Source organism: Macaca thibetana, chromosome 1, assembly GCF_024542745.1.
Source record: "Macaca thibetana thibetana isolate TM-01 chromosome 1, ASM2454274v1, whole genome shotgun sequence".
NCBI classification, from domain to species: domain Eukaryota; kingdom Metazoa; phylum Chordata; class Mammalia; order Primates; family Cercopithecidae; genus Macaca; species Macaca thibetana.
Genome location: NC_065578.1, coordinates 67,996,632 through 68,010,253, shown reverse-complemented (window position 1 = coordinate 68,010,253; position 13,622 = coordinate 67,996,632). Strand labels below are relative to the sequence as shown.

The 13,622-nt window shown below is 37.0% G+C and overlaps 1 protein-coding gene across 1 annotated transcript in view; it reads right to left on the bottom strand.

Moving 5' to 3' along the window:
• Positions 1–13,622, bottom strand: part of LRRC7 (leucine rich repeat containing 7) — a 1,535,715-nt gene that overhangs the window by 1,322,062 nt on the left and 200,031 nt on the right. The window lies entirely within an intron of this gene.

Genomic DNA, 13,622 nt, shown 5'->3' with positions numbered 1-13,622 from the left:
GTGTAGATGTTTAAGTACAACTATTCAACCGGCTACTAATCCAATGAATACTACCTTTATCCAGCCAGTGTTTCTCCATCTGGTCCAACAGCCTATCATAAGAATCTGTCAAATGCCTTGCTGAAATGCAGATAAATGTCAGGATAGATTTTACATCTCCCTTTATGTGAACTTGCTTCACTATTCCTCCAGTGCTATGGGAACCCCATAGAGAACAAAAAAAGTCAACCATTAAGGTTAAGCAACTGAGCAAACAAAGATATGTTCCTCTAAGACTGGCTGTTTGTCAAAAGTGTTGTTAAAATGTTGCCTTGTCACAACTAACCAAGTGTGGTCTAGCAAAAAGACACATGGGGCTGGATACAGTGGCACTGTGAATTCCCATATGAGCTCTGTCACTGCTAACTCAATCATTTATTGGACTCATTCTTAACAATACAGAAACGGGTGAGGAAATCAATCAGTGAATTTTATTCATTCAATCAGCCAGCATTTACTGGGAACATACTCACAGTCAGCCATTGACATTTATTGAGGATACAGAGCAGAATAAGTCAAGGTACTTTCTCTTGAGGGACTCATATATTCTAGCAAGAAGGGCAGACATGAAGCAGAGAATTGTCTGTGAAAAGCTAAATTCACGGAGAAAGAAGAATATCACTGATCCTGCATAAAGGAATCAGAAAAGCTTTCACATAGGGGATAACATTTACCGGGTCTTAAAGAGTGTGAGTCTGAAAGTGTATGGAGGGTGTAAAGAGGGCTATAAGAACATTCCAGGTAGAGTATACAATGAGCAGAGGTGTGAAAACCTGATAGGCCTTTGCCATATTCAAGAAATGGTAAGAAGACTGGTGTGGCTGGAATAGGTTGGGGTTGGGGTAACTGTCCAGAGATATAGTTGGAAGGGAAGGCTGTGCTGATATAGTCAAATATCATGTTAAAGTGTTCATATATGATATGGTTTGGCTCTGTGTCCCCACCCAAATCTCATCTTGTATTGTAGTCCCATAATTCCCACATGTTTTAGGAGGGACCCGGTGGGAGATAATTGAATCATGGGGTCAGTTTCCCCCATCCTGTTCTCCTGGTAGTGAAAAAGTCTCATGACATCTGGTTTCATTAGGGGTTTCTGCTTTTGTGTTTTCTCTCATTCTCTCTTTGCCTGCCGCCATCCATTTAAGACGTGACTTGCTCTTCCCTGCCTCCCACCATGATTGTGATGTTTCCCCAGCCACAGGCAACTGTAAGTCCAATTAAACCTCTTTCTTTTGTAAATTGCCCAGTTTTGGGTATGACTTTTTCAGCAGCATGAAAATGGATTAGTACAATGTCCTACCCTGAAAGCAGTGGAGGAGTATTGAAGATTTTTATGGCAGAAATGACATGCTAGGATTACATTAACTTTGACAATGAGATTCCCATATGCTTGAATCAATCCAAATATAATCAGTAACTCATCAAACTGGCATAGAATAACAAAAGAACTTAACTCCTCTATCACTTATTAGCAATATGACCTTGAGTAATTAACTTAGCTTCTCTGTAAGGCTTCTTAAGCATAAAATGGGTATAACAATAGTTTGCATTTTATGTACACCTAGAATTGAGTATGATTTCTGTAAATATTTGTTGGGGTGGTTTTCTAAATCTAAAGCTATTATTATTATGATTCATGGGCACCTGCTTTCTATTATTATTAATAACAGTAACACCAACAATAATAATAGTTATGTTTATTGGGGGCCTACCATATGCCAGGTAATATTTACATTATTAATATTTTAATTTTTATGTCTTTAAGGGACAGATATTGTAATTCCTATTTTATAAATAAGGAAAATGAGGTTCAGAGACACTAAATACTTTGGCCCACAGTCAACAGAGTCAGTATTTAGTGAAGCCTGAAATGAAAGTACTTGTTCCATTCTACCATGCTATTTCTTGGCTTAGATAAATGACATATTCCTCCAATTACCTGAGCCAAAGATATTTTTGAGGTCATAGTTTAATTAGAAGACAGGAACGCTGTGCCGTGAGGGCTAAAGGTAATGCTATCTTTTCTTCTTTTATTTGCTACTGTATGGACCAGTAAAAAGGCAAAGATTCTTTACTATAAAAGTTGGTTCATACCTTATCCTGACCTGTTTACCTCCTGACCAGATGTTCAGTGTCCATATTTCTACCGCCTTTTGCATTTTTTCCTCTTTCATGTAGCAAGCACACAGCACAAATCTAACACCTTGGACCATGTTGTGTTTTGGGTGAATGTAATTTGGGTGAATAAAAGTCTTACGACCCTCCACCCACTTCTCATGTCTTCTGTTGGAACTTGATATTCAGGCACACATGAGAATGTCTGTCCATATTTGGGGAGAGTCAGGAAAGAAATTCTTCTGGGGCCCCTATTACTGAGACTTATAGCTGTATACCATGAAATTTTAGGTTCCTGAGCTATTAAAAATACCTATTTGCTCATCATTTCAGAATCATTTCTATCAAGACTTCTCAGTAGGAACCTTCAGAGAGGAATAGAGTGAGTGGCAGGATGAAGGCCTTATGAATATCCCACTCTGAATCCACAAAAATTAGTGCCAGGAAGATGACCAAGAACTCCAAACTTCCGTCTTTCCGATGATGCTCATTTGTCAAGTGGCAGTGCGGCACAGTGGTGACAAGAGCATTGGGCATTGTGGCTAAAGGCACTGGTCTGGAGTCAGACGGGATTTGAGTTTTACTTCTTTTTTTTTTAACTGCATGATCTGGGGCCGGTTATTTAACTTTTTAAAATTAATTTTTGTTTTCTCCATTTTAAATTGGAAGAATACTTACTTTGCAGGATTACAATAACTAAGTGAAATAGGAGATATGAAGTGCCTAGAATAGTGCCTTACACCCAGAAGGTACCCAATAAGTGGACGCATCCTGCCCTAATTATTACATATTAATTACATATCTTCTCTGACTACAGTGTTCAGATTTAATCCAAGAGTGGGCAAATCTCCATTCCACAAGCTGCTGCTATGAAGACAGACACAACTTAATGATTTGAAAGTATTATTTATGAAAGACAAATATAACATGAGTTATCCATTGTTTTCCTTTTGAATTATTTATGAGGTGTTTGATAATAGGAATTCAGATCAGTCCGAATAAAAGCTGTGAGTTGGTGTTTGCTGCATCATGCTTAAAAAAATTGACTAGCTTGAGAAAACATTATTTCACAAACTGCATTCTCGCTTAATGATTTAATCACTAAGGATACATGTTAACAATCACTCTAAATAAGCTCTTGAAAGAAAAATATACTGCTTCTCACTACCCACCCAACAATCTGTGGCTTGGCTTTTTGGAAGTAAGTGATCATTTAGGAAAAAAAAATCAACTTGTAGCAAAAGCCCAGGAAATATGGAAAAGCAAAAGAAAAGAGCCTCAAGTAATGAACTGAAAGTAGGGACCCAAATATAGAGTGGATTCCCCTTCCTAGATGTCTGTAACATCCTTAGGAAAAAAATACTGTCAGGGGAACTATGAGCAGATTTATTTCAAATTTAACAAATATCATAGACTTTTATCCACCATTACCCCCAATACACAAAAGGTAATTAAGGCCCAGAAATATTAAATAACTTGCTTAAGGCTATGCAACTAAAGATGGTGAAGAGGAAACTGAAGAAAGCCTCAACTATGATTTTTTTGTTTTGTTTTGTTTTGTTTTGTTTTGTTATGCTGCTTCTTTTATTAGTCCTACACAGGAGCTGGCATTTAGCGTCATTTCCATTCTAGCTAGAGAAGAATATTTAAACAGCAATAATGTTACCTATCAGTTCATAGTTCCCATAAATTATATCAATACTCTTAGAGAATTTTCTAAGATTCTGATCTTGAAAAAGGGAATAAGGGAATTGTGGCAGAAAGTATTGCTCGACTGTGTATTAATAATAGCCACCTGACCCTACCAACGAAGCCTTGAGTTTCTTCAGAAGATGAGTTGCAAGTACCCAAGGGTAAGTGAGTTTACAGTGAAGCTAGTAAAGGTTACATTGAAGCTAGTCAGGGCCCCTCCCTTGTGTGACTACAAGGAAGCTACTAGCCATGACTCCAGTGAAGCTAGTCAGAGACCCTTCCTAGCATGGCTACTTGCAAGAGTGTATGTGGGGAGGCCCTAACAAGTTGATGTTTGGAATTTTGTATTCTTCTACTTAAAGAACCTTCAAGTTTTACAAAGACTGGATCCACCCATGTGCTTAGGAATGGTGGACTCTTACCCCAGATCTAAGAGATGAAACATGATTGATATAAGCCATTCAGAGAAATATTATTTTTCTTTACCCGTAGTTTGCTCTAGAGAAAGTCTGTTGGCAGCTTACGGAGATAACATTGCTTCAGGATAAAATAAAGAACTATATAAAGAAAAGGCTTTTCATACCCTCTACCCCAACATCATCCTCTCTTTTCTTTCAGACCTTATTGTGTGATGCTCTGAGCTATGTAAACTATCTTAAAACCATAAAAAAAGACAAGATACTAACACACAAGCCAAGTGATCACCCTGATATAATTGGGTTGCTGGAACAATCCTGGGACTTCTCATCACCAAATTCCCTGTAAATAATGGATATAGCTATTCCTTATGAATATAACCACAATTTGTTTGTTGTCCATTTACCATTTGATGTATGTTTGGGTGATTTCCAGTTTATGGCTATTATGAAAAAAAGCCACTATGAGCTAGTCTGTGTGTAGGCCTATGTCTTAATTTCTGTCAGGTAAATAACTCTGTGGTAGAATCAATGGGCCCTATGGTAAGTGTATGTTCAACTGTATAAGAAACTACCAAACTGTTTTCCAAAGTGGTTGTACCATTTTGCATTCCTACAGCAATGTATGAGAGTTCCAGTTGCTCCATTTCCTTGCCAATACTTAATATTGTCAGTCTTTTTAACTTTAGCCATTCTGTGGTATGATGGTGATTCCACTCATTATGGTTTTAACTAGTCTCTCCCCAATTACTAATGATGCTGAGCATTTTTCTTGGGCTTATTTGTCCTTCCTATAGCCCTCTAAATATTCAGGTTCTATTCTTTTTAGAAACATAAAAGTTGTTTATATAGCCTGACAAATTATTTGTCAGATATATGTTTTGCAAATATTTTCTCTTGGTATACATTTACCTTTTCGTATTCTTTTTGTCACTATCAATGTTTATTTATTTATTTATTTAAGTTCAATAGTTTTGGGGGAACAGATGGTGTTTGGTTACAAGGATAAGTTCTTTAGCAGTGATTTCTGAGATTTTGGTACACCCACCCAAGCAGTGTAAACTACACCCAATGTGTAGTCCTTTATCCCTCATTCCCACTCCCACCCTTCCCCCCAGGTCCCCAGAGTCCATTATATCATTCTTATTCCTTTATGTCCTCAGAGCTTAGCTCCTACTTATAAGTGAGAACATACAATGTTTGGCTTTCCATTCTTGAGTTACTTCACTTGGAATAATGCTCTCCAATTCCATCCAGGTTGCTGCAAATGCCATTATTTCATTCTTCTTTATGGCTGAGTAGTATTACACTGCTATTTGATTATATAATTATATACATATATACACAATATATATGTGATTATATAGGTATATACAATCAAATGTAAATCAAAACCAGAATGTTTTGCAATACAATTCAAAACCACAATGTGATACCACCTTACTCCTGTAAGAATTACCAAAATTCAAAAATCAAGAAGTGTTGCCAAGGATGTGGTGAAAAGGAACACTTTTACACTACTGATGCGAATGTAAACTAGTCCAACCACTATAGAAAAAAGTGTGGAGATTCCTTAAAGAACTAAAAGTAGAACTACCATTTCATCCAGAAATCCCGCTACTGGGTATCTACCCAAAGGAAAATAAGTTGTTATATGAAAAAGACACTTGTACAAGCATATTTACAGCAATACAACTTACAATTGCAGAAATATGGAACCAGCCTCAATGCCCATCAACCAGTGAGTGAGTAAAGAAATGTGATATATATAATATATATACCACATAATATATAAAATGTAATAATAGTTCATTGTATCATTCTTATGCCTTTGCATCCTCATAGCTTAGCTCCTACATATCAGTGAGAACATATGATATTTGGTTTTCCATTCCTGAGTTACATCACTTAGAATAATAGTCTCAAATCTCATCTAGGTCACTGCAAATGCTGTTAATTAATTTCTTTTTATGGCTTGTGTAGTATTCCATCATATATATATATACACACACATATATATCACAGTATCTCTATCCACTCGGTTTTTGATGGGCATTCTGGTTGTTTCCACAATTTTGAAGTTGTGAATTGTGCTGCTATAAACATGAGTCTACAAGTGTCTTTTTCATATGATGACTTATTTTCCTCTAGGTAGATACCCGGTAGTGGGATTTCTGGATCAGATGATACTTCTACTTTAATTCTTTAAAGAGTCTCCACCTCCACACTTTTTCCATAGTGGTTGTACTAGTTTACATTTCCATCAGCAGTATAAAAGAGTATCCTTTTCACCACATCTTTGCCAACATTTTATAATTTTTTTAATTTGGCCATTCTTGTAGGAGTAAGGTGTTATTGAACTGTGGCTTTGATTTGCAATTCCCTGATCATTAGTGATGTTGAACTTTTTTTAATACGTTTGTTGGCCATTTATCTGCCTCCTTTTGAGAATTGTCTGTGCATCTCCTTAGCCCACTTTTTTATGGGATTATTATTATTATTATTATTATTTGTTGTTGTTGTTGTTGTTGCTGATTTGAGTTCCTTGTAGATTGTGTATATTAGACCTTCATCAGATGAATAGTTAGTGAATAATTTCTCCCACTCTATGAGTTGTCTGTTTACTCTTATTATTATTATTATTGTTATTATTATTTTGCTGCACAGAAACATTTTAGTTTAATTAAATACCATCTATTTATCTTTGCTTTTGTTATATTTTCTTTCGGGTTCTTGGTCATGAACTCTGCCTAAGCCAAAGTCTAGAAGAGCTTTTCTGATGTTATCTGCTAGAATTTGTATGGTTTCAGATGTTAGATTTAAGTCTTTGATCCATCTTGAGGTGATTTTTGTGCACGGTGAAACGTGAGGATCCAGTTACATTCTTCTACATGTGGCTTGCCAATTATCCCAGCATCATTTGTTGAATAGGGTGTCCTTTCCCCACTTTATATGTTTTTGTTCGCTTTGTCAAAGATCAGTTGGCTGTTGGTATTTGGCTTTATTTCTGGGTTCTCTATTTGGTTCCATTGGCCTATGTGCCTATTTTTATACCAGTATCATGCTGTTTGGTAACTAAAGCCTTGTAGTTAGTTTGAAGTTGGGTAAGGCAATACCTCCAAATTTATCCTTTTTGCTTAGTGTTGCTTTGGCCATGTGGGCTCTTTTTTGGTTCCACACGAATTTCCGGATTCTTTTTTTAAGTTCTGTGAAGAATGATGATGGTATTTTTTATGGGAATTTCATTGAATTTATAGACTGCCTTTGTCAGTATGGCCATTTTCACTATATCGATTCTACTTATCCATAAGCATGGCATATGTTTCTATTTGTTTGTGACATCTATGATTTCTTTCAGCAATGTGTTGTAGTTTTACTTGTAGAGATCTTTCACTTCCTTGGTTAGTTATATTTGTAAGTATTGTAATTTATTTTATTTTTGCAGCTTTTGTAAAAGAGTTGAGTTCTTGATTTGATTCTCAGTTTGGTCACTATTAGTGTATAGCAGTGCTACTAATTTGTGTACATTGATTTTTTATCTGAAACTTTACTGAATTCATTTATCAGATATAGGAGCTTTTTGGAAGAGGGTTTCCTAGGTATACAATCATGTCATGTCATGGTGAGCAGTGACAATTTAACTTCCTCTTTACTGAGTTGAATGCCATCTATTTCTTTCTCTTGTCTGATTGCTCTGGCTAGGACTTCCAATACTATGTTGAATAGGAGTGGTGAAAGTGGGCATCCGTGTCTTGTTCCAGTTCTCAGGGGAAATGCTTTCAACTATTTCTCATTCAGTATAACATTGGCTGTGGGTTTTTCATACATGGCTTTTATCACCTTAGTATGTCCGTTCTATACCAATTTTGCTGAGGGTTTTAATCATAAAGTGATGCTGGATTTTGTCAAATGCTTTTTCTGAATCTATTGAGATGACAATATTAGTTTTGTTTTTAATTCTGTTTACATGGTGTATCAAATTTATTGGCTTGCATATGTTAAACCAACTCTGTATCCCTGAAATGAAACCCACTTAATTATGGTATATTATCTTTTTGATATGCTGTTGGATTCAGTTAGCTAGTGTTTTGTTGAGGATTTTTACCTCTATGTTCTTCAGAGATATTGGTCTGTAGTTTTCTTTTTTTATATATCCTTTCCTGGTTTTGGCATTAGGATAACACTGGCTTCATAGATTGATTTAGGAAGAATCCCCTCTTTCCCGGTCTTTTGGAATAGCTTTAGTGAGGTTGGTACTAGTTCTTTCTTGAATGTCTGATAGAACTCAGCTGAGAATCTGGACTTTTTTGTTGACATTTTTTAAAAAAATTACTGTTTTAATCTCAATACTTGTTGTTGGTCTATTCAGACTTTCTATTATTTCCTGGTTTAATCTAGGAGGCTTGTATATTTCCAGGAATGTATCCATCTCCTCTAGGTCTTCTAGTTTGTGTATATAAAGGTGTTCATAGTAGCCTTGAATGATCTCTTGTATTTCTGTGGTATCAGTTGTAATATCTCCCATTTAGTTTTTAACTGGGCTTATTTTCCTGGTTAATCTCAGTAATGGTCTGTCTATTTTGTTTATTTTTTCAAAGAACCAGCTTTTTATTTCACTTATATTTTGTGTTTTTTTGTTCTAATTTCATTTATTTCTGGTCTGATCTTTGTTATCTCTTTTCTTCTGCTGTGTTTGGGTTTGATATGTTCTTCTGTCTCTAGTTCCTTGAGGTGTGAGCTTAGATTGTCTATCTGTGCTTTTTCAGACTTTTTGATGTAGGCATTTGATACTATGAACATTCCTCTTAGTACTTCGTTTGCTGTATCCCAGAGTTTTTCATAGGTTGAGTCACTATTATCATTCAGTTTAAAAAATTTTAAATTTCCATCTTCATTTTATTATTGACCTAAAGATTATTCAGGAACAGATTATTTAATTTTCATGTATTTGTATAGTTTCAAGTTTCCCTTTTGGAGTTAATTTCTAATTTTATTCCACTGCAGTCTGAGAGAGTACCTGATACAATTCCTATTTTCTTAAATTTATTGAGGCTTGTTTTGTGGCCTATTATATGGTTTGTCTTAGAGAATGTTCCATGTATTAATAAATAGAATTCATATTCTGCAGCTGTTGGGCAGAATATTCTGTAAATATCTGTTAAGTTCATTTGTTCTAGGATATAATTTAAATCCACTGTTTCTTTGTCGACTTTCTGTCTTGATGTCCTGTCCAGTGCTGTGAGTGGAGTACTGAGGCCCACCAGTATTATTGTGTTGTCATCTACTGCATTTCTTAGGACTAGTAGTAATTGTTTTATAAATTTGAGAGCTCCAGTGTTAGTTGCATATATATTTAGGACTGTGATATTTTCTTGTTGGACTAATTGTTTTATAATTATATAATGTCCCTCTTTTTCTTTTTTAACTGTTTTGCTTTAAAGTCTGTTTTGTCTGATATAAAAATAGCTATTCCTGCTCGCTTTTGGTTTCCATTTGCATGCAAAATCCTTTTTCCACCCCTTTACCTTAAGTTTATGTGAGTCCTTATGTGTAAGGTGAGTCTCTTGAAGACAGCGAATACTTGGTTGGTGAATTTTTATCCATTCTGCCATTCTGTATCTCTTATGTGGAGGATTTCATCCATTTACATTCTATGTTAGTATTGAGATGTGAAGTACTCTTCTCTTTATCATGCTAGTTGTTGCCTGAATACTGTGTTTTTTTTTTTTTTCATTGTGTTATTGTTTTATAGGCTCGGTGAGATTTATACTTTAAGCAGATTCTATTTTGGTGTATTTTGAGTTTTGTTTCAAGAGATAGAATTCCTTTTAGCCTTTCTTCTAGTGCTAACTTGGTAGGGGTGAATTCTCTCAGCAATTGTTTGTCTAAAAGAGACTATCTCTCAGCTGGGTGTGGTGGCTCATGCCTATAATCCCAGCACTTTAGGAGGCCAAGGCGGGTGGATCACGAGTTCGGGAGATTGAGACCATCCTGGCTAACATGGTGAAGCCTGGTCTCTACTGAAAAGTAAAATACAAAAAATTAGCTGGGTGTGGTGGCGGTTGCCTGCAGTCCCAGCTACTTACGAGGCTGAGGCAGGAGAATGGTGTGAACCCAGAAAACAGAGCTTGCAGTGAACCGAGATTGCACCACTGCACTCCGGCCTGGGTGACAGAGAGAGAGACTCTCTCTCCACAAAAAAAAAAAAAAAAAAAAAAAAAAAAAAAAACTATCTCTCGTTCATTTATGAAGTTTAGTTTCTCTGGATACAAAATTCTTCACAAAACAAAATAACTATTTTATTTAAGGAGGCTAAAGATAGGACCCTAATCCCTTCTGGATTGTAGAGTTTCTGCGGAGAAATCTGCTGTTAATCTGACAGGTTTTCCTTTATAGGTTACCTGATGCTTTTGCCTCAAAGCTCTTAGGATTCTTTTCTTTGTCTTGACTTTAGATAACCTGATGACTACGTGCCTAGGTGATGATCTTTTTTGCAATACATTTCCCTGGTGTTCTTTGAACTTCTTATATTTGGATGTCTAGATCTCTAACAAAACCAAATAAGTTTTCCTCAGTTATTCCCTCAAATATGTTTTCCAAACTTTTAGATTTATCTTCTTCCTCAGGAACACCAATTATTCTTAGCTTTGGTCATTTAACATAATCCCAAACTTTTTGGAGGTTTTGTTCATTTTCTAAAAATTATCTCTTTGTCTTTGGTGAATGGAGTAAATTCAAAAGCATTGTCTTCAAGCTCTGATGTTGTTTATTCTACTTCTTCAAGTCTATTGTTGAAACTTTCCTGTGTATCTTGCATTTCTCTAAGTGTGTCTTTCATTTCCAGGAGTTGTGATTGTCTTTTCTTTATGATATCTATTTCTCTGGAGGCTTTTTCATCCATATCCTTTATTTTAAAAAAAATTTCTTTAAGTTGATTTTCACCTTTCTCTGGTACCTCCTTAAGTAGCTTAATAATCAACCTTCTAAATTCTTTATCTGGCACTTCAGAGATTTTGTCTTCTTTTGGATCCATTGCTGGAGAGCTAGTGTGATATTTTGGTGGTGTTATACAACCTTGGTTTATCATATTACAAGAATTACTTTTCTGGTTCTGTCTCATTTGAGTAGACTGTTTCAGTGGAAAAATCTAGAACATAAGAGCTGCTATTCAGATTCTTTTGTGCCACCGGGTGATCCCTTGATGTGGTGCTTTCCCCCTTACTCTAGGGATGGGGCTTCTTGAGAGCCAGACTGCAGTGATGGTTATTGCTCTTCTGAGTCTAGCCACAAAGCAGGGCTACTGGGCTCCATGCTGGTGTTGGGGAATGTCTGCAAAAAGTTCTGTGATGTGATCTATCTTCAGGTCTCTCAGCCATGGATACCAGCACCTGCTCTGGTGGATGTGGCAGGGGAGTGAAGTGGACTCTGCGGGAGTCCTTGGTTGTAGATTTGTTTTGTATACTGGTTTTTTCAAATGCTGGTTTGCACATGAAAATCAATTGTTTTGGTATCATTTATTGGGTCTTTTCAACAAGTCCATTAATTACCTTGGCAGTTTTGTGAAAAATCAAGTGAAGTTGTCACATGGACAGACTTAGGACCTCTGGTTAGCCAGGATGTTGCAGGTGATGGAATTGGCTGTTGTTTTCTCCTTCTTTAGAGCAGGGTTCTGTTATGAGTTACCTGAATGGCTTGAGTTGGTTGGCCTCCAGCCAGGAGGTGATGCTTTCAAGAGAGCATCAGCTGTAGTAGTAGAAGGGGGATATAATATTGCCCAACATTGGCCAGGATAAGTACCCAGGTTTCTCAGGCAATGGGCAGGACCATAGAGCTCCCAGGAATTTATGACTTTTGTCTTCAGCTACCAGGGTTGTTAGAGAAAAACCGTCAGGCGGGGGCAGGGTTAGGCAGGTCTGAGCTCAAATTCTCCTTGGGCAGAGCTTGCTGTGTCCGCTGTGGGGGATGGGAGGGTGGTTCTCAGACCAATGGAGTTATGTTCCTAGGTGGATTATGGCTGTCTCTGCTGCATCATACAGGTTGCCAGGGCAGTGGTGGAACACCGGCAGTGACAAGCCTCACCCAGCTATCATGCAGCCAGCAAGTCCAGTCTCACTCCCACCGTGCCCCACCAACAGTACCCAGTTTATATCCAGGCAGCCAGCAACCAGAGCTGAGATCTTGCCCCAGGCTACAAGCCTCTCCACTGAGAAAGCAAGCAGGGATCTCAGGTCTTGCCCCTCCCCACCTGCCCTCATCTTTGGCTGTGGCTTCTGTGCTGTCACCTCCCCCCACCCAGGAATTCTGCTCAGGAAAATTCAAGCTCAGTTGAAATTATTACAAAGTTCTGCTAGACGTTTCCTTAACCCTGTGACCCCTCCCCAGTTCCACTGGCTGCTTTCCCCAAGGACTCCATGAAATATGGCCAGGAATGGGTTCCTTGGGCATGAGCTGGGTAGTGACTTCAGGGCTCTTCCCACTGCTGCTTCTACTTTTATATTTCGCTTGGCTCTCTAAGTCCATTTCAGTTCTAGGTAAGGTTAAATCCTTCTCCCATGATCTGGATTTTTAGATATCCCAGTGAAGATGTGTGTTTTGAGGCAGACTTTTCTCCCTGTCACTTTGGGGACTCACAGTGTTTTGGCTCTCTTGTGGAGTTTGCAGTGGCAAGTCACATTTTTCAAAGGGTCCGTGAAAGGGTCACTCAGTTTTTCCAGTATGTTCTTGTGGTGGTTGTTAGAGCAAAAGTTCACAATGTGAGTCTCCACATGCTTTTCTGTCCATCAAACTGGGAGCTGCATGTTAGTCCTGTCTCCTATTTCCCGTTTTTCCTAAACTCCCACCTTTTCATACTCTGAATGGGATCTTTTGGAGAGTAAAGTTTTAATTTTAAAGAAGTTCAATATATTATTATTTTTCTGTTGTGCTTTGTGTTTTTAGTGTCCTATTTAAGAAATCTGTGCCTAACCTAAAGATATAATCTTTTTTCTGCTATAGGTTATTCTATAAATGTCATAGTATTTGCTCTTAAATTTGTGTCTATAATCTATTTCAAGTTCACTTTTATAAAGTGTTAATAAAAGGTTAAAATTTGTTTACACATGAAAATCCAATTGTTTTGGTATTATTTATTGAGTATTCTCAACAAGTCCATTAATTACCTTGACAGTTTTGTAAAATATCAATTGACCTTATAAGCATTGTCTAATTTCAGACTTTCTAGTTTGTTCCATTGACCTACATGCCTGCCTTTCCCCATACCACACTGCCTTGTTTGCTGTACCTTTATAATAAGTTTTGCACTCACTTAGTAAATGTCCTCCAACTTTGCTTTTTTTGTTGTTTTCTATTTTAATTCCTTTG